This window comes from Gallus gallus, chromosome 23 (genome assembly GCF_016699485.2).
Source record: "Gallus gallus isolate bGalGal1 chromosome 23, bGalGal1.mat.broiler.GRCg7b, whole genome shotgun sequence".
Lineage (NCBI taxonomy): Eukaryota > Metazoa > Chordata > Aves > Galliformes > Phasianidae > Gallus > Gallus gallus.
Window position 1 is genome coordinate 1,535,648 of NC_052554.1, and position 25,840 is coordinate 1,561,487.

The following is a 25,840-nucleotide window of genomic DNA, read 5'->3' on the forward strand; positions in this document are numbered from 1 at the left end:
GGGTGTTGCACCATCAGACCATGCACTGAATATTGAACACTGCACTTGGGGATATTGTACTGTCCAGTGATGCATGAGTGGGTGCTGCACTGACAGGTGTTACGCTGGTGGATGTTAAACTTATGGGGGCTGCACCATCATGTGATTCATGATGATGGATGCTGCATGGGTGGATACTGCACTGGTGGATATTACACTCGCAGGTGCTGCATCACCAAGCCATGCACTGGTGGGTGCTGCACTTGTGAATATTGCACTGGGGGATATTGCACTGTCCAGTGATGCACTGGTGGATGCTGCATCGGTGGGTGCTGCACTGGTGGATATTACACTAGTGGGTGCTGCACCATCATGTGATGCACTGATGGATGATGCCCCAGTGAGCGATGCACTGGCAGATGCCACACTGCTGGGTAATGCCCTCTCAGGTGGTGCATCAGTATGTGCCATGCAGGCTCAGGGAAAGGCTCTGCAAGAGCCACTCTGACTGTGCTCAGAGCACACTGCACAGCAGCTCGGGTGGCAGCATTGTTCGGGAGAGAAAAGGCAAGAAGTGGAGCTGTGTGTGTAAGTAGGTCACGCGCAAGGCTGGCGCCGAAGCCATGGGCACAGGCTACAAACGCAGGGGAGAGAAGGAAGGGGGTAGGGGGTGTCTGGGGTTGGTGAACCCCTGAGTCCTGCAGCCCTGTGGATGCCTTTCCGGCCCCCACGGTGACCAGTTGGGGCCCTGAGGCAGGAGGTGCAATTAACCTTCTCTTGACAAGAACAACTACCGATGTGATTATTGATCATAAAACGACCCGGCCCTCTCCCATCCACAGGGTCTGGGTGGAGGTGGTGGTGAGGGAGCAGAGCTCACAAAGATGTGCTGTTCACAGCATCCCTGGTGCACGCAGAGGAGGGATGGCCTCACAGCTCCCACCTTCACACCCCACTCCAGCTCTGAAAACAGGCTTGGTTTGCTGTCTGTGGGCACATGCAGTGGGGCCGCCCCCCAGGCTTGCAATGACCCAGAAATGAAAGGGAAGGAGGGAAAGGGCCCTGAGGCTCCATGCAAGCTGTGCTCAGCCCTGCAGCAGAACCCAGTGGGACGTGTGACTGTGGGACGTGATGGGTGCAGGGTGGTGTCCTCTGGCATCTGGAATGAATCCGCCGCAGACAGCTTAATCACTGTGTAATTATGTCCAAGCATCAGTCACTCGCTGAGTGGCTTCTGCAGAACACTGACCTGGGGGAAATGTTCCTTGTTTGGAACAGAAACCACGAAGCTGGAAATTCTCAGGGTAACGTTTCTGGTCCTGCTTAGGAAAATCATGCTGGAACGCCAAGCATCTCCACTGTCTTCTGTCCTGACAGCTTTTGTTTGGGGTTTTCATTTACGAAAGGCAAGGATTTGGCAGAGAGGGGGAAATCTGATGGCAGCGCAAGGAAACAACAACAACAACAACAACAAACCCGATTTCTGCACAAAATCTGCAATGGAAAATAACCAGAAATTATTTCATCTGCCTCCTTTGAGAAGCATTTGCAGGGCCGGCCCTGGGGCTGCCCTGTGCTCACCCACATCCCCGGGCGTCACGCTGCGGCAGCCACGGAATTGGCAGCAGGTGAGAGGATCGTCACCTGCGTGATGGAGTGTCTCCGGCTGCCGAGGGCTGTGATGCTCTGCACTCCCATCACCAGAGCTGTGGAGGAGGGAGAGGGAGGGAAGGTCCCTGCGGTGCGTGGAGCGAGGCTGGGTCTGGAGGGGGGTCCTGGTGCTGCCCCCGTCCCCGAGCACAGCTTTGCAGCAGAGGAATGGAGGCTCGTGGATATGTGCTCTGCTCGTTGCTCACCAGTACTAATGGCCCGGAGTTATTAATATTGCCACTGTAGTCATGTCTGGGTAATTACCGCCATTAACCGCCAGCAGAACTATTGAGTTCCCCTAATCAGTGCATTATAATAATTGGGACCAAGTGTTTTATAGATCCGGACAGTAATTCCTCCTCCCCAGCACCTCTCTGCTCCCGGGAGCTGCCCTGCTGCTGGGACACTCACCTCACCTCCATGCCATGGGGAGGGCGAAGGCGGTGGCCACAGGGATTCTCCAGCAGGAATTCCTGGTCAAAGGAGATTGGGGCATCTCGGTGCTCCCTATGGGAGTGCCCTCTGCCCCCAGGATGCAAAGCAATGGGAGGCGGCTCGGTGGGGACCTGCAGCTGCCAGGCTCTGTGAGGCAGCAGGACGGGAGGGAGCGCTTTGGCTGTTCCCATTCTGCAGGGACTGAAATCTGGTGTGGGTGCAATTAGCTGCACAGTCTGCTATTTACACCCATTTCCTCTTGCTCTGGAAAGCTCCTCGCTCCTGCAGCCATCTGGATTGCGGGGCCCAAACGTGCCGGGCCCGGAGCTGGCAGCACGCAGGTTGCTCCAAGCAGAGCATCTCCTCCATCCATGCAGATCCCTATCACTACTGCCCACCACCAGTGTGACGGGGGTTCTGCCTTGCCCTGTGTGTGCACTGAGCTCACCACAGCACAGCCCTTGCTGCCCCCAAACAGTGCCCAGCCCGGCTCCCAGACCAGCAGCTGTGCACCACAGGGCCATGGTGGGGCAATCAGATCCCAATGGACCCACGGCATGGATGGGTCTGCTGCTTCCAACACACAGCCCCATGGCAGTGGATCTGTGACTGCCCACAGCTGGGAGAGCACACAGCATATCCCTGGGAGCTGGCCTGGGAATGGAAATCATTGAAGGGTGGGGGAGAACCTTGGGGTGAAACCAAAGGGTTTGTTGTGGCCGAGCCAAGGCGGTGCCTTCCAACTGCAGCCATTTCACAGCCCTTTCTTTTTTTTTCTTCTTTTATGTTTGGAGAAATAAAATTAAGGGAAACTTTGAAACAAACTCATTTGGAAGAGGAGGGAAAAAGAATCAAAACATTTCACTCTCAAAGTGCTGAACTGAAATGTTTTGATCTTTTGGGTGTGTGTTTTTTTTTTCCCCTCCAAACCATTCAGCAGCACTGACATTCCCTTTCAGAACCTCTTGGTGCCGCGAAACCTGATTATTTTTTTATTATCATTTAATATATTTTGGGGGAATAACAAGAAGAAAAAGCCCTCTCCATGCTCTACACAGACAGTGCTTCCAACAGGAGAAGAGATGCTCTCCATCCTCCGCTGGAGCTCCGTGGCGTCTTTGGGAGGACCGTCCCGCGTGCCCCTATATGTGACCCACACCGGAGGGCAGAGCCCCTCGGTGGGCTGCAGGGCACCAGGTGCAGAGCTGGGAGAGGGGCACACGGCCCCAGCGCAGCACCAGGAGGGCAGCCAGGTGAGAGCCTCATCCCCCGGGAGCTGGCAGGTGAGAGAACAGAGCCGCGCAATCAATAGCGCTAATTGCAAAGGCAATGTCTAGCAGCAATGAGGTGGTTATTCTGCATCGCTGGGTGCTCTTACAATCAAATCGTCCACAGACAATTAGCTGAGCGGGAGAAATAAGAATTAGGTTTCTAATTATTCTGCCGGTGAAAGGCAGTCGGGAGTGTACGGAGGGATGGAGGAGGGAAGGGCTGCATCTCCGCTGGGCTGGGGTGCTCCTGGAGGAAGGGCTGACCAGGGAGAGGGAGAAGCTGGGAATTGCAGCTGGGAACCACAGACAGCTGCTCCAGAGGCTGTGGCCAAGGCTTGTTTCTCATGGCGGGGTTATTGATTTGCACCATTCGGCACTCTGCATTTGGTGTATCCCCCAGCCCCACTCTGTGTGCACCGCTCCATGGACATCTCCCACCATCACCCACAGTGCTGAGGGACCACCAGCATCCCCATGGAGTGCATGGAGGATGGGGTGGGCGAGCAGCAGCCAAGCTGTGCACCCACTCAGAAGCACTTTGAGCAAGGCAGGGGAGGGGGGGGGTAGTCTGTTTGTGGTTAGTGCTCCCCATGTGTCATGCTTGGGTGTTGAAGCAACAAAGAAGGGAGCTCCTGATGCTGCAGCTCCTGGGGCTGCGTCGTGAGGACAATGGGATGCTCTCCTGCTTCTGCACCCCGGAGCTGCCCCGATGTCCTCCAGCAGCTGCGGGGCCATTGCACCCACTCCAATACCAGGGCTCCCTGCAGGAGCATCCTCATACAGCAGCAGGGCATGGGGCTGCTGCAGTGCCCTGAGATATCCACCATCCTCCCTTAGGTGTAACAACTGCGTCTGTGCTGATCATAAAATCATAGAATCATTAAGGTTGGAAGACCTCTAAGATCACCCAGTCCAACCCCAGCCCAGCCCACCATGCCCACTGACCACATCCCTCAGTGCCACATCCCCACAGCTCTGGAACACCTCCAGGGTTGGTGACCCCACACTACCTGTGCAGCTGTGCCACTGCATCACCACTCTTATGGAGAAGACTTTGTTCCTAACACCCAACCTGATGGCAGCACCGTGCCCACGTGCAGCAAGGACCACAGAGAAGATCACAGAACGCCCTGAGGGAGCCATCGCATCCAACTCCTGGCTGTGCACAGACAACCAAAGAGGAAACCTGTGTACCTGAGAGCATTTCCCAGTGCTCTTAGAGCCAATATCCTTCTCATTTTTGGTGCCCCGGGCCCCGACAGGACCAGCAAGAGTGACAGCTTCACCCACCTGCAAGAAGAGCGATACTGAGGAGTAGAACTGGAGCTGTCTGCTGTAAAGCACCCTGCCACTGGGTCATAGCTGTGTTATGTATAAATCAGTACACACCAATAATTCAGCTGGGTGCGCTGCTTCCTCATCCTGGGGGTGGCGGTGGGGGTCTCACCACAGCAAAGAGGGGAGAGGGTCCTCATCATGCGCTTCCAAAGCATCGGCCCCAGTGATGCCGTGGGAGCAGCAGCACTCACACAAAGCCACGTTCCCATGCACACATACACACACGGATACGTGACCCCCCTTCGCCTTTGAGTCACCTCCCTGCCAAGAGCCCTCTGAGAAATGCTCCCCTTTCTGGTTCTCCCTCTCTCTCTTGCATACGGGCTAATTTTATCTTCTGGCTTTCATCTGCCTGTGCATCCGCCACTCCTGACAAAAAAAAAGGGGATTTTCACAGATTTTGCTGGTGCTCACCAGCTCTAAAAGCTTTCATCTCCCTCTGACGAGGAGTGCATGTCATCTGCGTGCTCCAAATTACAGCGGAGGCCTTCACACTCAATCGGAGCATTTTCTGCCTAATTTCCCAGGCAGAAAGATTAAGTGTGGGCTCAGGGAGCCTCGCGAGTGATCCGCAGAGCGGTGTGGATGCGCTCCCAGGGCAGGCAGTGGGGCACACGTCCTGCTCCGCTGGGGAGCATCCATTGCTATTTCTTGCACAGGAAGATGCTCTGGGATCTTAACACTCCAAGCCAGGCTCCTTTGGCCTCTGTGGGGACCGGCCATGCTGTGAGTTGCCCCAGAGCTGGGATTGAAGCAGGACAGCAGCAGGCAGTAGGGTCAGGCAGCTCCAACACAGCTCCACATCCCAGCCACCCTCTTGTGCTTCCCAGCTCAACACCTCTCACAGGACAGGGCAGAATAGAATCATTAAGGTTGGAAAAGACCAGGAGGATCATCAGGTCCCTCCCACCCCCCCCACCATGCCCACTGACCGCATCACTCAGTGCCACATCCCTGTGGTTCTGAAACACCTTCAGGGACGGTGACCCCACCACTCCATGGGTAGCTGTGCCACTGCATCACTGCTCTTTTGGAGAAGAAATTGTTCCTAATGCTCAACCTGACCGCACCCTGGCACAACCTGAGGCCATCACCTCCCATCCTATTGCTGGTGCCTGCTCCAGACCCCTCGCAGCCCCATTGTCCCAAGCCTGCAGCACTGCGTGGGGCTGTTATGCCCAAAGTGCAGCACGCAGCACTTGGTCTCATTGAAGCTCATCCCATTGGCCTCAGCCCAGCGACCAGCCTGCCCAGCTCCCTCTGTAGGGCCTTCCTATCCTCAGCTCTGGAGTGTGGTCCTGAGCTTTCAGGTCTTCAGATGACACCCAAATCCAAAGCACAGACAGGAGGCGGTGGGGGGGGCACGCAACCCTGCAGAGCTGGGGTCTCTGGTGGGACCCCACTCCCATCAGCGCCCCACAGCTCCTCCCTCAGCACCCGGCAGGCAGAGCATGAGCTGAGATGGAGCGAGGAGCAGACGGCACGATTAGCTCTACTCAAAAAGGTCAAAACACTTATCAGACATGAACAGCAAAGCTAAAAATACACTCGGCACCTCCCTGGCAATTCTCTCCCGGGGAAGTGACAGCCGCCCTGGCTGGGTGTGGGATGTGAGCGGGGCTGCTGTGCTGCTGGGTGGGTGCCTGGAGCTGCTGGGGGGGCTTTTTCCATCTGTGTGAATAGGGAGGGGCAGAGCACAGTCCAACCAGTGGGACATGGCAGTGGAGACATGGGGGGCTGGCACTGGGAAGCAGCAGGAGAAGCAGGACAAGGAGCTAACAAGACACCAGGGATGCTACAGATGAGGAGCAGGAGACATGAGCTGTGCTCTGTCAGTACATTGGAGTCCCCTCACCTGCCCCAATACAGCACTGCGTGCCCCAAGCCCCCCAGTGCACGGCTTGAAGCTTTCCATCTTAGTGCCACGTCCACCAACGCCTCCGCTGCCGCATTGTCTCTGTGGTGCTCAAAGCCGCAATGGGAATCCCCATCTTGGTCCAGCTTTTTTGTCTCGAGGAGGGGGTGGGTTTGGTGTCATCTCTCCATGCCCAGGCTGTGCCTCTTGGAGCACTGCTCCTCCCTCTGAGACCCCAGGGAACCACAGAGCCCTGTCCTAGCAAAAAGAGACGCCCAATCTGAGCAGGGTGCACAGCCTGCTGCCCTCGGCTCAGCCCCCAGCCTTAAGGCTTCACTGCAGGCAGTGAGGAGCAGTGGTGCGAGCTGTGGCTGCCCTGGTCTGGCACACCGCTCCCAGCCCAAGAGCCAAGGCCATCCCTTTGCTGCTGTTTCCCATGTAGGAGATGCTTTGGCTGAGAGTGAGGGCTGAGAAAGTGGCACTTCTCACTCAAAAAACATCCTGCCCAGCAAATCTAGCCAGGAGCACAGCGTGGGAACGGCACGGGGCAGCAGTGTGAGCCAGGGACGGAGACCCAGCGGGGATGTGAGCAGCCCCAGCACAGGCAGCAGTGACAGCACGGAGAGACGACAGCGGCAATTTGCAGCAGGGCTGCTGAGCGCTGTCACCGCCAATCGCTGTCACCGCGTCGCCTCCCCGACCTCACCTGGGCAGCAGCTGAGCTCCAGGTCTCCTCACCTCATTAGCAATGGTTCCATCATTACCGCTCTGTGTGCGCTCCCCTCTGTGCTGGGCCCTGCGGCGATGAGCTGTGGGGTGATCAGGTGTCCTGCCATGCCTGGGGGGTTCAGGTGTCCAGGGCCAGCCCCAGCAGCTCCTTGATGTCCCCACCCTGCTCTTGGCGTCCCCCCCCCCAACACCCAACACCTAGCGTGTCAGTTCCAATGCAGCCTGGATTCACCCTGGGATGATGCGTGTCCCCTGGAGGATGCTGCAGTTCCCCCCCTCCCCTTGTCTCCAGTGTCCCCAGAGATATGTTCTGCATCCCCAACACTCAGCGCAGTGCTGCCCTGCCTGTACCTGTGCCATTATTCCCCCAGGAGCTGTGGAGCTGTCAGGTCCCTGCTCAAAGGCTAGAACAACCCCCTCTTGCCCCCCCCTTCAGGGACCAGCAGCCCCCTGGGCCAGTTCTGGTGCCCTGTGCTCTAGAACAGAGCCTGTGTCCCATTACACCCAGTGCCCTCCTGGTGCCATGGGTGTGCAGGGACATGAGGTCCCCAGAACCTCATCTCTCTACTCTTTCCCACTGAGAAAAGCAGGAGAGAAGAGGTGTTTCTCCTTCTCCTCCTCTTTACCCTTCCAAATCCAGGGTTTTAATATCCTTTCAAGGCCAGAGCAGCAGCCATGGAACAATGCCAGATCCTTGGTGCAACACCAGGGGATCCCCAGCGTATGGCTGAGCAACACCCCTGTACCTGCAGGTCAGAGACCCCCATAGTGCTGCCAGTAGCCCTACCAAAAGCCCTTTGTTCCTCAGCCCCCTGAATGGTCAGCGGCACCGGGAGCATCCGCAGCACCCACGAGGAGTGTCCTGATGGGGAGATGCTCTCTGGCAGCTCCAAATGCCACCTCAGCTCACCCATCCCAGCTGGGGTTTGCCCATAGGGCTCAGCCCTCCTCCCTGGGTGCTGCCCCATGGGCGCCACTCGGCAGCTCTCCCATCACTGGGCGCACACCAACCACGCAGCCCCTGCCCCAGGGTCAGGGACGAGCTCGTGCCCCCTGCTTTGCACGGAGGGGCTCCTCCGGTGGGCTCCTGCACCTTTAAATCGGGGAGGATAAAAAAATAAATAAAGAACTCCTTCGCCTAGAGGGCAGTGGAACAATTTTGACTTTAAAAAGAGAGCGAGACAGAGAGAGCGAAGTGAGCGTTAACAACTCCTGATCCAGTCCCTGGGCATTCATTAATGTTTCATGGCGCTTTCAATTATTGCCTCCTCTGCCACTGCCGTCATCTGTCTCTTCAAATCGACGGTATAATAACCACTCAAGCAGAAATCCACTCTGCTGTCTGCCCGCCGCTCCCCTCCCAGCCTCCCCAGCTCCCTTCGCTCCCACGTTTCCCACTGCACCGCCCTTCTGTTGCCGTCGCCGCATCCCCGCGCTGTGCCAGGGTTGGGACCTCCCGTTTCCGAGCAGGATCCACCATCCCCACACTGCGGGGATGCTGCAGGCGGGCTGGGCAGCTCAGTCTACGCCTTGCAGGGCGCGTTGCTCCCTCCAGCCCACAGCCTGTATTGCTGGGCAGGGGATGCATGAGGGTGTGCGCCGTGTACCTGTGCAGGCGTCCAGCTCTGAGTTTGAAGCAAGCCAGCAAGGGGCTCAGCGCCCAGCCCATGGATGTGCCCCTCACCCCCCCCCCTGCAAACCACCACGTTGTTCCTTGGGGTGTGAGAGAGCCCTGAGCTGAGGAAGGCTCCGTGCACACCCAGGAGGTGCTCTTGGAGGAGCAGGAGGGGCCCTTCCAGCAGCACAGCCATGGTGGAGGAGCATGGAGCAGACCGCGAGGCTGTGCACTGCAAACAGAGGTGGGTTAGGAGCAGCTGCAGCACCTGCAGCTCTCTGCAGCTCCGTTCTGCCCTTTGGTGCCTGCATAGTCTCAGACCAGCCAGCACTGAGCCTTGCACAAGCCTCCATAAACCCTGTGCTCTCCCTTAGAGCTCATAGCGCAACGTGCTCAGTGCCTCGTGCAAGGAGCGAGCGGTGGGATCGCAGCTGCTCTGCACACCTACGTGGGAAGGAGAGCTGGGGTTCCCCCACAGGCCGCCCTGCTCCGGTGTCAGAGCGCTTCTGTTCACGGAGACAAAAGCATTCTGTCAGGATGAACCCGTGTCCCTCCGTCCCACCCTGTGCTCACACCTCGCGGAGGTGTTGGGGCTCCGCGCTCCGTAACTTATGTGAGTTTTTCAGGACGGAAATAGTGTTGAAATTCCCCCTTTTAATTGTCCTCTCTGGACTGAGGTTTATTGACAGCAACTGAACCACCCACATCTTGTTACTATTACCCAAAAACCTTCTCAGCTCAGCTCCAGCACCCCAGAGCTCCCCACGAGGATGCTCCAAGGAGCACTGAGGCCAACTGAGTATGACGGTGGCAGGCTGGGGAGGGTGAGGGCGCAGCAGCACCGCAAACCCCTTTTCCTCCAACTTTGCATCCCAAATACTCCTGGCAGAGCTGCTTTGCGGTGCCTTCCACCCACACCTTACCATCCCAGTGCTCCCAGTGCTCCCAGTGGCTCCAGGAAGGCTGCGAGCCCAGAGCTCCTGCCCCCACTCCTCCCTTCCTCCCCGCTGCCCAGCCGTGCTGCTGTTCCCTGCGCACTGCATTTTGCCTTTCCCAGAACTCCTCTGGCTGGAGGAGGTGAGCTGGGACGTGGCCCTGGGTCACGGGGTGCTGGGATGCACAGGAATGCCCCAGCAGGAGTTTCACTCTCTCTTTCCTCTCGTGCTCTTCTAAGGATCTGTCAGAGTCCCTCTGATGAGAGCCAGATGTGCCGCAGCTGTTTCTGCTTAGCGCAGCGCTGGCCCTGCCTGCTGCACACTCAGAGGATGTGCCGTGTTTTGGCGACGTCAGCACAGCCCCACTGCACCCATGCACACTCACCGAGCGTGCACGGAGCTGCTGGCAGTGCTGCACACGTGAGCACACCCCAGCACACCAGGACAGGGCATGCACGCCTCTCCCCAGCGTGGTTTCTCACGTGCACACAGAGCATGGAACATGCAAATGCATGCACACACATGCTTTGGGTATGCAAAGGCACGAGCACACCCATATGCCCTGGGTTTGTAGCCCACGGCTGCTCAGTGGGGGCTCTGGGGGTGCAGCTTGCCTAGGATCAGCCCTCACTGGGGATGCAGCCAGAAGGGTGAGGATGGGATGCATCTGACCGTGCTGGGGCTGCTTGCAGTGCAGCAGGAAGGGCTCGGTGCCCAGCACCGGCACCCAGCACCCAGCTGCTTTTCTTTCCCATGTATGGCCTTGTGCTGCTGTTCGCTGCACAGCATAAATCTCAGCGACGCCGGGTGACATTTCAGAGCAGGCGGTGGGGTGGGACAGAGCCCATCCCATGCGAGGACACAAAACCTCGGCTGAACCCAGAGCAAAGGTTCGGAGCTGCCCCTGTGTGTGCCAAGCAGGAAACCAGGGTTGATACCCACCAGGCACCAGGCTGTGTGCGTGGGGCTGTGAGCATGGATCCTTGGCTCTGCCTCCCCGTCGCCCCCTCCTCCATTTCCCCCTGCTCCGCTCTCCCTCTCTCCCTCCTAATCCCCACAAATGCTAAGATATTTAAATGTGGTATTTTCAAATCTAATCAGCGTTCCAAAGCTGTGCTGCCGCCACTCAAATTTAATTTGATCCATTTACCAGCTTTGTGGTGCATCTAATCAAAGAGAGGGAACAATTAGGTTAATGTCAGGGGTCACCCCGCAGCCTCAGCAACAGGAGGCATCCGCGGCCCCAGGGAACAAAGCAGGAGCCAGGGGTCTCGGCGCTGGGGCCAGGGGTGGCCGTGGGGGCATAGGGCGTCCCGGGTCAGGCACATCACAGGGATGCTCGGGGCTTCAGGCATCTCACAGCATCCACATCTGGGCCCTGAGAGAGCTCCAAAGTAGGAAAAACCTCGGTCAGAGTGTCTCCTGGCTGCACTAAGGCTGTAGCATCCGTGTCGCACGCAGGGTGGGACCGCTTTGGGTCTTGCTGGCCATCGCTTTGGCCGGCTGGTGTTGGGCAAACCAGGTTTCACGAGGGCTGGGAAGGATGTCAGTGCAAATAAATCAGACATCCTGCTGGATGAACGGCCCCACGAAGCTAGGGCAGAGCTGCACAGCGGTGCCAGGGATCAGCAGCCTCATCCCAAGGATGGTGAGCCATCAGAGCACTGAGCAAAGTGAACAAGCACAGCGTGGCAAAGGCTGTGCCCCCACCAGCCTGGGAGCAGGAGCCCACAGCCCGGACACTCCCAGCAGGGCAGCCAGGGCCAGGCACGCTTCTCTGACTCTGCTTAACTCTAGAATGGAAACCTCCCCATGTTGACATGGTCCATCTCACAGGTTCTCTGTGCTCTTTGTTCATGCCAGGATAAGTGCCAGCCCCTTGGAAAGGCTCTGGAAGGAGCAGGGGGAGGTGGTGCTTTGTCCCCCTGGGGCACGGTCTCCTGGATGATGCTGAGTGGCTCTGAAGTGCCGCACAATCCAGGGCTCAGCCACAATCAGGAGGAGATGGAGATGGAGGGTGAGCATTTCTGGTGCCCCACTTTATAGCCCCAGTAAGAGCAGAGCAAGGAATCCGAATCCTGCCCTTCCTCCTCCTTCCCTCCACTCCAATTTGCTCTGAAACACCAGCTGAGGGGAGGGAAAGGGGAAGGGGAAGGAGAAGGGGAAGGAAGATAGCACATGTGATGCCCATGGTTTTCCTATCCCTGCCACCACCCTGAGCCCACAAGGACCCACCCTAGGGTGGCACAGTTCTGAAGATGTGGGGTGGGCTAAGGGTGCCCACCCATCAGGGCTGCTGCATCCACAGCCCCACAGCACCTGAGGGGTGAGCATCACCTCCTGCAGCAGCACTGGGGGTGTCTCTGACTCAAGCTAGGGCAGAGGTTTGGGTGCATCGGGTACTTGTCCCAGGGGCTCAGATGGGCACCTCCAGGCCTGAAGCATCCACATTTCCTCTCCATACTCCATCTCTCTCTCCCTCCTGTCCTAAAATCCCTCTCTCCCAAGTCTGGGCCACACATGCCATCAGCCCCATGCAGGTCCCTGTCACCTCTGACCATGAGGACAGCAGTGTGGCACCTCACCAAGGCACGTCCCTGCCTGCCATGGCATTTCACACCCCAAACTGATTGCGAGGATGTTTCTACACCGTGTGAATTAAATACACATGCTTTGCAATCTGCTGCAGAGCAGGGGTGCTTGGCAAGGCTTGGCCCAGGCTGTTCAGGGACTTTGGGCTCAGGCACAGCTGGGGTTTCCCAGATTTAACACAAGCAAGAGGAGGCACACATGTTGCCCCCTGTCTCCTGCATTTCCAGATGCCATCCCTACCCATGGCCTGCCCTGAGCCCCCCATCCGCAGGGGGCTGTGGCAAGGACTTGTGTTGCATTTAGCTCCTTGGGGTGTTGCATTTAGCAGCCCAGAGAGCACCTCCCTCCTTGAGCAGAGCTGCCCCTCTGGATGCACAACAGACGCAGTCTGATAATAAGAACTGGATCCTGAGCCCATCTGCCTGCACTTCAGCATTTGTCCATGTGCAGGACGTGGGAGCATCAAGCTGCCATTGAGGGCCAAGATGCCATCTTCCTCACAAGGCATGGGGAAGCATGGTGCTTCAAAACCTTCTGATTGTGCTGAGGCCACCTGTATTTGGGGCAAGTGTTTTCTTCTTCCTTTCAGCTTCCTTCCATCCACCTGCAGCTCTCCCCACCTCCTTTTCACCCATGGTTTGCATCTGACCCACAGCTGCATTCCCCCTCCTCTGCCCTACATCCCCTCCCCACCACCACAGTGCAGCTATCACAGCCTAAAACCAGTGGGTACTCAGTAGCTCCATTCAGCCCGCAGCTTCTGGGAACAGTGTGAGGAGGACAACAGGAAACAGAGACTCAAATAGTTCAGCTGGGAGAAACCTTTTGGGGTAGAAAACCACTGGGGTGACTCCCCACCGTCACAGAGCTGGGTGGATGGGAGAAGATGACATGCACTGATGACATAGAGGCTCATTTCCCCTCATATCTCAGCCACCTCACCATTTCCCTGTTCACTGCAGGGCAGTTGAATTAAATGACCTTTAAGGGTCCCACCCAACTCAGACATTTCTATGATTCTATTCTATTACTGTCTTCCACACCTCCTTTCTGTCGCCTATCCCACATGCAACCCTATCCCTCCTTCTCCATCATTCCTTCCTTCTCCACCATCACTTACTTCATCATCTCTTCCCTCTCCATCACCCTTTCTTCTCCATCAGTCCCATTTTTCTTCATCAGCCACTTCCTTCTCCATCATTTTCTTCCCTCTGTCACTCCTTCCTCCTCCATCATCCCTTCTTTCTCCACCATCCCTTACTAATACATAGTCCTCTCCATCACGCTTTCTTCTCCAACAAAGAATCATAGAATAATTTGGATTGGAAGGCACTTTTGAGATCATCTAATTTCAACCCCCCAGCAGTCCCATTCTTCTCCATTAGCCCCTTCACTTTCCATTGTCCCTTCCTTCTCCATCCCTTCCTTCTCTACCATCCCTTACTTCTACACAATCCTCTTTCCTCCATCATTCCTTCCTCCTCCATCATCCCTTCCTTCTCCATCATCCTTTCTTCTCTATCATCCCTTCCTTCTCCATCATCATTTACTTCTTCATAATCCTCTTCCCTCCATCATCCCTTCCTTCTCCATCATCCCTTTGTTCCTCATCACTCCTTCCCTCTCCATCATCCTTCCTTCTCCATCAGTCTCATTCATGTCCATCAGTCCCTTCCTTCTCCATCATTTCCTTCCCTCTCTATCATTCCTTCCTCCTCCATCAGCCCTTCCTTCTCCACCATCCCTTACTGCTATATATTTTCCTTCCATCCACCATTCCTTCCTTCTCCATCACCCCTTCCCTCTCCATCACCCATCCTTCTCCATCACCCCTTCCCTCTCCATCACCCATCCTTCTCCATCATCCCACCCCTCTCCCATCCCTTTTCCTGTCCCCCTTCCCTCCACCCCCCAGCCCAGTTCCTGCAGGAGGAAGGCAATGCCACGTGCATGCAGGAGCGCACTGAGGACATGGCAACGGCATCAGAGAGACGGCTCTGGGGAAGCGAGGAACGCAGCAAGAGTTTGAAAAGCCTGCCCCCCTGTTTGGTTGCAAGGAGTTAATACTGTGATCTGTTGCGTGAGTTCTGATGAGAAGCTAGTTGACATGCAGTGCTGGAATAATGAAACGTAATACACATTAATAGGACCTCCCTCTGCGTGATTGCTTCTGCTCCACTAGCCCCATTGAAGATTTCACTTTTCTTTAACAGTCAGAATAACAGAATGTGACATTAAGTCTTTTACATGCAGCAATTTATTTTAAAATATTGGGGCACTCAAAACAGTATCCAGAATGTTAAATAAGATATGCATGAGATGGAAATCAGAGCAGCACTGCAGTAAGGAGACAAGAGTCAGACAGAGCCTTTCGTAGGCAAAAGCAGCTCCACTTTTATTCTTAATTGCTGTTTAAGGCACGAAGAGATAGCCAAGTTGGAGAGAGCTCTGAGGCATGAAGCATCTGATCTCCCTGCTTGTGGGTCCAGGCAGGACGTCGATGCTGCATGGCACAGTGCAGTGGCCAACGATGCTGGGAGTCCACATCTCAGTTCTGCTTCATCCCAGGAACATGGAGCTTCTGGGGTGGAGCACAGCAAGGCTGGCACTGCCACGGAGCTCCAAGGCTTTGGGACCTGCAGGTTTCTGCAGCACCTCGTTGTGGTGGGCCACACAGAGCCTTCACCCAACCCATCACAGGGATGGTGTTTCCTCTGTGGCTCAGCCAGGCAGGAGCTGTGCCCCCATGGCTGCTTTAATCCCAGCTTTACCATGGCCTCATCAGCCATCAGGGATTCTCTCATTAAGCATTCAGCCCCAACCTTGGCCTGGATGCTCTCGTGGCCCATTTTGTTGGCCCACGGCAGTGCTGGAGCAGATCCCAGTGGCAGATGCTCACTACCAGCACCCCTCCCTGCACCACTGTGATGGCGAGGATGCTCAGGCAGGGCCTGGGGCACCCTTCAGAGGACAAATCCTTCAAAAGCCTTGCTGAGCTTTTTCAGGTTTTCCTCTGGGAGTTTTGGACTGCAGTGACTGAGCCCAGCGAGGTCAAGCCATGGTGAGGCCGCAGTGCACCATCCTCTCCTCCCCCCTCCTGGGAGCACTGCAGTGCTGCTTCTTTTGTGCTGCTCATGCAGAACAAAACCAGTTGGGGATGACCCGTGGTTTGGACTGCAGCTCTGCACATCCTCAAAGCCCCCATTGGAACTCCCATTTTTGCAAGGACAGCAGGGGAAAGCTCCTGCCCTGCTACATGAGGCATCCCACTTGCTCAGTGCAGCTCCAGCCAAGCAACTGTGAGCCAAAAGCCGCCAGCAATTTGCCTGTCATCTGCTGGCACTGCCCCTGGCAGCGCGGCAGGTCCCCCCACCCCGTGCCATCTGCCCCGCGGAGCTGCTCATGGGCTCCTCTGCCAATGCCAAAGCATTTCCATAGGGAAAACTGGTGGCTGATTCCTGTTCTCTGAGAGCTGAGGGGGATGGAAATGATCCCTGCCTCCGTAGCCCTGGGCTCTGCTGGTGTGCGTGCTGAGGTCTCCGTTCTGCCGGGCTGGAATTTCCCCAGAAATCTTTCCCTGCCAAAACCCTCACGTTCTGCATTTGTCCTCGCTGTGGCTGAGCCGTGCTCCAAAGGCAGGGCGTTTTTCCAGGGAGGGAACTTGCACTCTGCAGCTGTCCCTGTGAGAGCCGTGGCCCTGCTGTTCTCTGGCAGAGCTTCCATGGTGTCACTGCGTGCCGCCACCGTGCGCTGCACTCAAGGAGCTGTGCTTTGGGGACACTGCGACGCTGCAAATCCCACAAGGGGCCCAGCACTGTCTCAAGTGCCCCTTGCAAGAGTGGAGAGGTGACGACAGCCGCCATTCTTGGGACACAGTGTGGCTCCAAGCAGGATGCCCGGCGAGGGGATGAGAAGGGTGGGAGGTCAGAGCCAAGCTGAGCTCTGGGTGCAGAGGGTGCTCCTTCAGGGTGGCCGTTGGGCAGAACTCTGCCTGGCTCAAACCTCACCAAGAGGCACCGAGTGGCACCTCCACGCTCCCACACACCATGGGCTGTCCCCATGTGCCCTTAGGGGGCTCGGAGCAGTGCTGAGCTCAGAGCCTCATGCAGCAGGAGCATCCCCGCTGCAGACACTGCAACAGGTTGTTGGTGCATTGGGATGGGGGTCTCCACCCCATCACCCACTCACAGTTCCTAGGGACAGTCCCACCCCATGCACACTGGGGTTTAGCTCTTGCTTCCACACTTTGCTGCTTACATCCTGCAGGACAGACATTGAATGAGTGCACTCCACAGCCCTCATTTCCACCCCTGCAGCCTCTTCTGGAGCCCGGAGGAAGCCGGAGCCACGCTGGGGCAGAGCCTGGGAACTGTTTGCTGCCCTTCCTGCCTCCCAGCCCTCGTGCCAGCTTCACTTCAGTTTTATTCTAATTTAGGGAACTGATGCAAAAGACTGTCCTGGCAGTTCAGCTTGGCTTGGGCTGGGGTTATTTTGGTTTAGCTGCAGTCATCTGAGGACAGGTCACGCTCCATCCAAGCCTGTCTCTGCACGGCCAGGGTGCACAGAGGGTCACAGCCATCCATGGAGCATATTTAGGGAAAGCTCTCTGCCTGAGTCCTGCGGCACTGCGGCACGCAAAACCCCCAGGGTGCAGCTGAGCATCACTGCACAGAGCCCCAGCTGTGGTTTCAGAACAGCCTCAGTCCTGCATGGCCACCACACTCCCCTGGGATGCTCTGGAGACTGTCCCTGAGCTGGGAACAGGCTGGCACCAGCACATCTGCTCTCACTACCACCCGCTTGTCCCCTGGGACATCCTCAGCCCTGAGTCAAACAGGGGAATACTGGGGTGGGATAAGCCACAAAAAGGGCTTGTGACTGGCACGGAGCTACCCGAAAGTGTTTGTATGGTATCAGTGTGCCTGGGGTGTTGCTGCAGGTTGAGGCCAGGGAAAGCAAAATACAAATCTCTGTTATGCCCCTTAGGCTCCAAATGCTGAATCTGAACTGTCACCAGGGAGTGGTCCCCAGCATGCTGCATCTCCATTTCCATGTCATATCTCCATGTCAATACTGCATCTTCATAACCAGGCTGCCTCTATGTCCATCACATGTACATCACATGCCTCCAAGCTCATGCCATGTCTCCATGCCCACGCCATGTCTCCATGCCATCTCCTTGTCCATCACATCTCCATACTCATGCCATTTCTCTGTGCCCGTGTCATGTCTCTGTGACCTTGCCACGTCTCCATGTCCATACCATGTCTTTATGTTCATACCATTTCTCTTTGTCCATGCTATGTCTCCATGTCCATACCATCTCTCCATGCCCAAGCCACGTCACTGTGCACGTGCCACATCTCTGTGTTCATACCATGCCTCTATGACCATGCCATCTCCTTGTCCATACCATGTCTCCATTGCCCATGCCGTGTCTCCAAGCCCAAGCCACATTTCTATGTCCATGCCAAGTCTCTATGTCCATGTCATCTCTCCATCCCCATATCACCTCTCCATCCCCATACCATCTCTCCATGTCCATACCATGTCTCTATGCCCATGCCATGTCTCTATGCCCAAGCCACGTCCCCACATCCACACTGTGCCCAAGAGTTGTTTGTCTCAGGGCAAAGCAATGCCCTTAGCCAAGTGGACAATGGAATTCGTGCACCCAGGAACATGCACCAGCACAGGTCCCGTTCCCAGAAGAAACAATCTCTCCCTCCGAGCAGGATGACAGCACCTGGTGGAAACACCAGTCCTGCCCTAGGGAGACAGGCATGGACTGGGGCTGCCTGACCCTGCAGTGCTGAGTGTTGGTGGGAACATTCTGCTCTGCTGCCACGTCTGCTGTGCTGCTATGGGGAGACTGGGTGGCTGCACGGGAATAAGCACTCAGGCCCAAGCAGAATGCTTCTCCCTTGGATCTGAGCATGAGGGTGCTTCCCTCACACTGTCATGTTGTCACGTTGCAGCGGGCAGCTGTGCCGAGCGCTGGTTTCTATTTGACTGAAGCCACAATTCCCTGCTGCTCCTGGGAGCTCAGGCACGTGCGTGCTGTGGAAAGGGAGAGGAGCCACCAGGGCTTGGCACCCACAGCTACCATGTGCTGCAGGGACACCCTGGAAGAGATGCAGTGGCAAAAGTGATGGCTCTGGGAAGGAGTGATAGAAGTGCCATCACGCACAGCTCTGGAACGAACAGCAAAGCCTCCAGGAGCTGCACACACTGCAGTCTCCTGCAGGGGAAAATTGCACCTACACAGTGCCAGAGCTGGTGCAGAGTGAAGGCAGCCCATGGAAAGCAAAGGCGACAGCTGCCCAGTGAGATGTCCCAGCAAGGGACAAGAGCAACCAGGTGCTGTGCCCCTCCTCCTACCCAGCAGCCCATCATGGGCTCAGCCATGCACCGAGCTGGGAGCGATTCCTGCTCTGTGTGCCCCAGGGCACAGGTGGCTGCATCACCTGGATGATGCATGGAGAGCATCACGCTGCATGTGCATGTGCCCTGAATGCTCGCTCTGCGCAGTCATTAGATGAGATTTACGGCCCTTATTAAGCCCCCCCCCCCCCCAAAAAAAAAAAAAAAACAATCTGATATGTGGGGGGAGAAGTGCAGCTCACTCAGCTGAGCAGACAGCAGGCGCCAACCCATGCACACACCGAGCCCCGACGCCCGCAGCAGCCCCATGAGGGCTGGGGGTGTTCCTGGCACAGCGCTGACAGCGCAGCTCGCGTGGAAAGGCCACCTCTGTGCCTACCCGGTGTGCCCAGTGCTGGGCTGGGGACCGCACTGCTGGGCTGCCGTCCCATTGCTGCAGTGGAGCAGGAGCAGAGCCCTCGGCGTGTGCGGGGACCTCCCTGCACGGCTGCGGCTTTGCGGCGTGGATTTGTAGCCTGGCTGCTTCCGAGCTCAGCATGGAATACACTCTACAATTTTTAATTTGCCAAAAAAGCCCTCTTTTTAGTTTACAGGGACAGAAGGGGGACTTTTATGTGCAATCTGTACAGCTCTCCAGAAAGCACTTACATTTATGATGTTCATGAAATTTATAGCCAGTTGGCAGTGCTGCTCTCTCCTCTCCTCTCCACCAGCCACCCTGGCAGGATGGCAGACTATAATAAGCCGCACATTCAAGTGGCATAAAAGGCATTTCTACAAGTTAGCCTCCTGCCCGGTCTTATAAACTCTAACAAGTCTCTAACAAGTAGGCAGGATCTCTTTATACCCAGGGAGAAAAACCCCTTTCAGAAATGGCCTTTTCACAAAGCCCACACCTTTCTTCTAATTAAGGTTAAATAGCTCCATGTTTTCTGGCCAATTTCATTCTTTCCCCTTATTCCCCTCTTAACAAGGCAGCCTTTAAAAAGACATCACTAATTGGTGTCTGCTTCTCACATACCATGCGTGCTTTGATAGTCAGTTAGAAAGCCTTCCCCATCGATCAAACTTCCCCTGAAAGGCTGCTAATGTGCTCCATGTGTCTGCCGCAGGACAAAGCCAAGCGCCGCTCACCCTATTCCTGTTCCCAGCCCGGCGCTGCGGGTCGGGGCTCCTGGGCACCCCCAGCCCTGCGCCCTGGGAATAGCCCGGCCCCCGGCGACGTGTGTGGCGAAGGGGAAATTAATGGGGAGTGGTTGGATGTGAAGGGTAGGATCTGGAACACAGAGAGTACTTGGCATGCTGATGAGGCTGGAGCGCGGCCAGCCTGCGTTCCTGAGAGCCCAGTGTCCCCAGTGCGCCGTGGGCCAGGCAGAGAGGTCTTACTGGGGAGAGCAGTGGGGAGGGGGTGGTGCCTCCCGCCAGGTCAGGCTGCCCAGGTTAGGGATAGGGATAGGGTTAGTGCTGGGGTGAGGATTAGGGTTAAGGTTCGGGTTAGGGTTAGAGTTTGGGTTAGGGTTGGGGTTTGGGTTGAGGGTGAGGTTGGGGTCAGGGCGAGGGGTGAGGTTGGGTTAGGGTTAGGTTAGGGATGAGGTTGGGTTAAGGTTAGGTTAGGGATGAGGTTGGGGTTAGGGTTAGGTTAGGGATGAGGTTGGGGTTAGGGTTAGGTTGGGGATGAGGTTGGGGTTAGGGTTAGGGTTAGGGTTAGGGCACCTCCAGGGATGGAACAGCCCCAGGTCTCTGGACAGCCTGTGCCAGCCCTTCACCATCGAGGAGGTGCTCCCCTATGAGCATTTCACGGCCTCCTCTGGACCTTTCCGCCAGCTCCATGCCCCCATGGCTGTCACCACACAAGCTGCATGCTGCGCTCTGAGTGTGGCATTCGAGGGCACGGTGACTGTCACCAGGCTGGAGGGGATGGCTGCACCGTGTGTGGGCGATGCGACCCAGGTGAGAGCTGTCTGGAGTGGGTTGGGCATGCAGGATTGCACCAGGGCTTTGCCACGCTGCTGTTCCCACTGCCAACGTCTCTGTAGTCCCCCGTGCCCAATAAACCTAGTGTTGTTTAGGAGAAGCTACCTTCCCCAGCTGTGGCTCTGTGCTGGCTGCCAACCCTCTCCTGGGGTGAAGGCTTCTTTCCATAGGTCTGTATGTCCCTGGTGGGGCTGTTAAGCTCAGCTTTGCCTTCCAGGCCAGACCCAGGGGCTCCTCCTGGGGTAGCAGCCAAGGATTCCCGGGGGTGGCAGCCAAAAGCTGGCATCCTGCTGGCACCACGGCATGACGGGCACAGCCTTGGCACCAGGCTCTGAGCAGAGCAGCAAGCCGTGGCTGCACCGTGGTGACAAGGTGACAGGGTGTCCCCAGAGGACGGGGACATACAGTGTGCGCACATTCACCATTTCTCACTGGCAATTTGTGCTGCTGGAGCCAAGGAGGAGGGAGATGGTCGGCAGCCAGGCGCTGGCTCACGCCCAGCGCTCAGTGGGGCTTGTCAACACCATAGGTTGTGCGGGTGGAGGACTGCCAGGAAGCATCGTCCCCCGCCTCCAGGCAGGCTGCAGGTGTCTTCCTGCCTCCGTGGCCAGAAATGTCGCTGCTGAGGCTCTCAGAGCCACGTTCAGCTTCCCCAAACAGCACAGACGCGCGGCTTGCACCAGACGGCCTCCATCAGCTGGGGTCCCTGGTGCCGTGCAGCGGGGCTGGCGAGGTGCTGGCATGTCGCTCTGTTCCCAGCAGCGTGCAGAGCCCACAAGCACAGCCTAGGGGTTGAGCACCACGTCAGCCCCTTGGGCTCTTTGCAGCACTGTGCTGAGGAAGGAAACACGGCAGGGTGAGCATTGGGGTGCGGGGTGGCCCTGAGCCCAGAGACAGGACAGCCCACAGCCTGCATTCTCCCAACCCCAGTATCAGTGCCTGCCCACAGGGACCTGACCACCTGAGCACTCACACACCTCGCTGCTGGTCCTCCCTTCTGTGCACTGCAAAGCAGAGGGGCCGTAACAGGGATATACAGCACCAGCACCCAGGGAGCAGCACTGGAGGGGCTCTGGATCGCAGATGTCCTCGCATTGTAATGAAGTGCCTGGGGACAGAGATGAGAGTGCTGGGCTCACCTGGGCAGAGCTGGGAGTGTGGATGCAGAGCAATTACACAGCTGTCAGTGGGGGTTGGGATGAGGGGCACAACCACTCAGCGCAGACACCTGGAGCAATCCGAGATGCCCGGGGGGACCCGAGACGTCCGTGCAGGGCTGGTGGAGGTGACACAGGATCCAGGGGAACCCACGTCCTTCTGGCACGGCAGATGGAGGCCAGGTGGGCTGCCTGTGGTGTTCCTGGTGCACTGAGTGTCAGCAGTGCCATGCCAAGAGGCTCACCTACATGCACGGTGATGGAGATGTGTGCACGCAGCCCTCCTGCCCCTGCACGTGTGCGTTTTAGCTGCCATCCGTGCCTCAGTTTTCCCAGCTGTGTTAGGGGGCCACACTGACCTCACTTGTCCTCACAGCTATGCCTGCTACAGGGATATTGTAACTCCTTGTTGCCTCTGGGCAGCTCATTGCCCACGTTATTCAGGTGGGGAAGCTGAGGCACGGAGAGAACAAAGAGCAGGCAGTGAGCTCATTGCAAATTGGCAGAGCCCCTGGTGCCCCAGCTCCTTTGCAGAGGGGAAAAGCAGTTCCCATTATGCTCCTTCTGATCCGTTTGATCACCACGTTGCCTTCATTGGCAAGGGACATGTTTGCTGGTGGACACCAGGCAGGTCTTTTGCCAGCTCCATGCATGGAGATACTCTGCTCTGCACTGTGGCTGTAGTGGTGCTGCACACCCAGAAAAGGTCTTGGACTCTCCAAGGAGAGATGGGAGCTTTCTCAGTGAGCAGAAACCTGCTCTCCACCTTCTGAGATGCACCAGGGTCCAGGAGATGGGCAGAAGAATGCACAGTGGGACAGGAGCCATTCATATCCCCCCAACACTCTGAGGCTCCAAAGTGGGATAAGGTCACCCTGAGACTGTGATGAGGAGCCCTTAGGGCTAGTTCAGGGACTTCCCTATCACCACTGTAATGCTGATTCCCCAAAAAGCACAGGAACAATTAATCAAACAAGCCATCGTGAGCAGATGACAAGGAAGTGATTAACAACCAGCCCAGGTTTGCTGGGAGCTCGGTGTGTCACACCAACTCATATCCTCGTACAAGGGAGCAGCAGGCACAGGGGAGCTCTGTTGGCTCCATCTCTTTCAGCCAGAGAGAGGTCTGTTCCCTTCTGCTTAGCTGCAGGGAGTGAGTGGTTTAGTGGGAATGCTGGTGGTGGGTCAACTGTTGGACGTGATGGCCTTGGAGGTCTTTTCTAACCTCAGTGATTCTATGACCTCCAGTGATGAACCCAGAGTGGGTGATGCTGGAGGACGCAGTGTGGGGCTGGGGAGGCACTGAGAAGCCAGAGAGCGGTGACAGAGTGAAATCCTCTGCTCCTGGAAGGGAGGAATGCTTCCTTCAAACCCATGGGGTGATCTTGATATGATGCCCCCAGGCCAAGTGATGTAGCTGTGGTTACATGGCCAGTCACCCCTAAGGGCAGTGTTCTTAGGGGAGGGAACGGTTGGACATTAGGAAAAATCCCTTCTCCCAAAGAGCAGTGATGCATTGGCACACACTGCCCAGGGGGTGGTGGGGTCACCATCCCTGGAGGTGTTCCAGAACCGTGGGGATGTGGCTCTGAGGGCTGTGGGCAGTGGGCATGGTGGGGTGCATTGGGGTGGGATTTGGGGATCTTGGAGGTCTCTTCCAACCTTAATGATTCTATGATTCTATGCAGTGGCAGCAGGAAGCCACGTGGGCCAGGCAGTCATTCAGAGGATGTCCCCAGCCTCCCCGCACAGCCCTTCTCCTCGTGCTTTGTCGCAGTCACCACTGCCTGTGGGGTGATTTTGGAGCAGGGATGTGCCTGGCATCTCACCCAGCCCAAAATGACAACACAGACAAAAACGGGGCTTTGTCAAAGTCACCCCGTGGGTCTGAAGGAAGCAAACCTTCCAGGAGCAGAAGACTTCACTCCATCACTCCATCTCAAGCACCTTCAGGTTAGACTAGAAATAACAGCAAGGCAGTCGCTGTGGGGAGACACACAGGGATGTGTGCCCTGCTCACAGCCCCAGGGAATCCGGGACAAACGCAGGAGCAGCTTTTTGCAGTAGGTTTTAATGAGGTCTGCATATCCTGCAGAGGGGTGGGCAGCTTCTCCACAAAGCCTTAACGATGCTGGCCCCACAGAGGCGCCAAGCAGAGGGCAGCCCTCGGTGGGAGGATGCAGCTCCCACAGCACTGCACAACGCTGTTGGTGCTTCCAGCAGTTCCCCAGGCTCAGTGCACACAGGACCATGAGTGGAACCCCACGTGCTCCTCTCCTCCCCACTGCAGGAGTTGGCCCGGAGCTGCCCCATCTCCTCCCCATGGCATCACCCAGCGCAGGGCGCTCACACAACCGGGGCCGCCTCTCCGCATGTGTGGTCCTTTGGACTGCATGGAGCTCATAAATAAATAAGGGGAAAAGTTCTTAATCTTCATTCGAAAGCTCCCGGTATCACAATGCTGCTGCACAAAAGCCATCTTATTAGCCCCAAGTGCAAAATGCTGCCTTTTCTTGCAGAAGCTCATTAATTGCAGGTCACCATTCAACAAGAAAGATGAGGCACTTGAGTTCTTCAGGCTCTCATTAGCCACAGAGCTGAACAGTATGTGTGAAATTAACAGTCACCTGAGTACCTCTATAATTTCATAATTATTAGGCCTAATGGGTTAGTCCCTGCCAAATGGCTTTAACTCTTTCCTTGACAAAGCAGGGAGCGGCGCGAGGTGCCAAGGTTGGCGTATCTCCCCAGTTTTATAACCATTTAACAGCTTCCTCGTGGAAATAATAATAAGGAGGGGAAGTTTCCAGGATCATGTACTGTTTGCATTTTTTAACATATGTTTAGCTTTTAATTATTCATATACAGCACGCCAAGGAAGCAGATAGCCCATATCCCGGGGAGTGGGTGAAAGAGCTTTTCTCTGCAAAGGGATTTTAATTGGTTTTAAAATGTGTTCTCTGTGTGTGTGTGTGTGTGTGTGTTTATATTTGCGCATGTGAGAGAGCCGAGCCTTTGGTTTCTCCTCTCCTTGATGATTACATTGCCTTATTTCCCGCCTATGACTTTTCGTTGATTTATTTATTTATTTATCTTGGGCTTAAAAAAGAAAAAAAAAAAGCAAATCCGGAGCTGAGGTTCTGCCTCTGCTTCTGAACTCGGGGAGCTGGGAAACAGCGCTGCCTTTTCACGGGGATTTTCTCCTCCTTGAAACCAGCTTAGAGGCAAAGCCGGAGGGGAGGCCGCCTCTCGCCTCCACCTGGCTCGTTGTTTTCCAGCTGGCAGACGGAGCGCGAGCACCTCATGCCAGGTGGGAGCACACGGCGCAGGGCACGTGGCACGTGGACCCCCAGCTTGGGGCCATCACCCCACAGGGACCCCAGAGTGCTGCTCACGGATTCTCCTCCATGGCCTGCGACTTCCAAGTCTGAGCAGTAGAGACTGATGCAAAGAAGGCATCCATCCTCCTCGCCATCCTCAGTTATCAGAGCACCCACCTCATTCGGCATCCAGTCCACCTTATCCTGAGTCCCCCTTTTGCTGTTGACATGCCTGAAGAAGCCTTTCTTGAGGCAGATTGAATTCCAGGTGAGCCTCAGCCTTCCTCATCGCATCCCTGCAGGCCCTTCAGCATTCCTGCATTCCCCCCAACTGCCCAGGCCCTTTCCCACATTTCATAGAATCATAGAATTGCTCAGGTTGGAAAAGACCTTAAAGACCATCAAGTCCAACCGCAACCTAACCATACTACCCTGACTCTAACAACCCTCTGCTAAATCATTGCCCTGAGCAAAGGTTCATAGACCTTCCTCTTCCCTTGGAGCTCATCCATGAGCACCTTGCTCACCCACGCAGGTCTCCTGCCATTTTTGCTTGATTTCTTACTCTTAGGGATGTGCCAATCTTGAACTTGGAAGAAGTGATGC

At 56.3% G+C, this 25,840-nt stretch overlaps 1 long non-coding RNA gene across 1 annotated transcript; it reads left to right on the forward strand.

The window, feature by feature from the left end:
• The first annotated feature begins 1,162 nt into the window (after positions 1-1,162).
• Positions 1,163-4,724, forward strand: LOC121107499. The gene is made up of 3 exons (XR_005841682.1): positions 1,163-1,607; positions 3,024-3,317; positions 4,173-4,724. It is a non-coding gene; the product is annotated as an uncharacterized LOC121107499 (long non-coding RNA).
• The last annotated feature ends 21,116 nt before the right edge of the window (positions 4,725-25,840 follow it).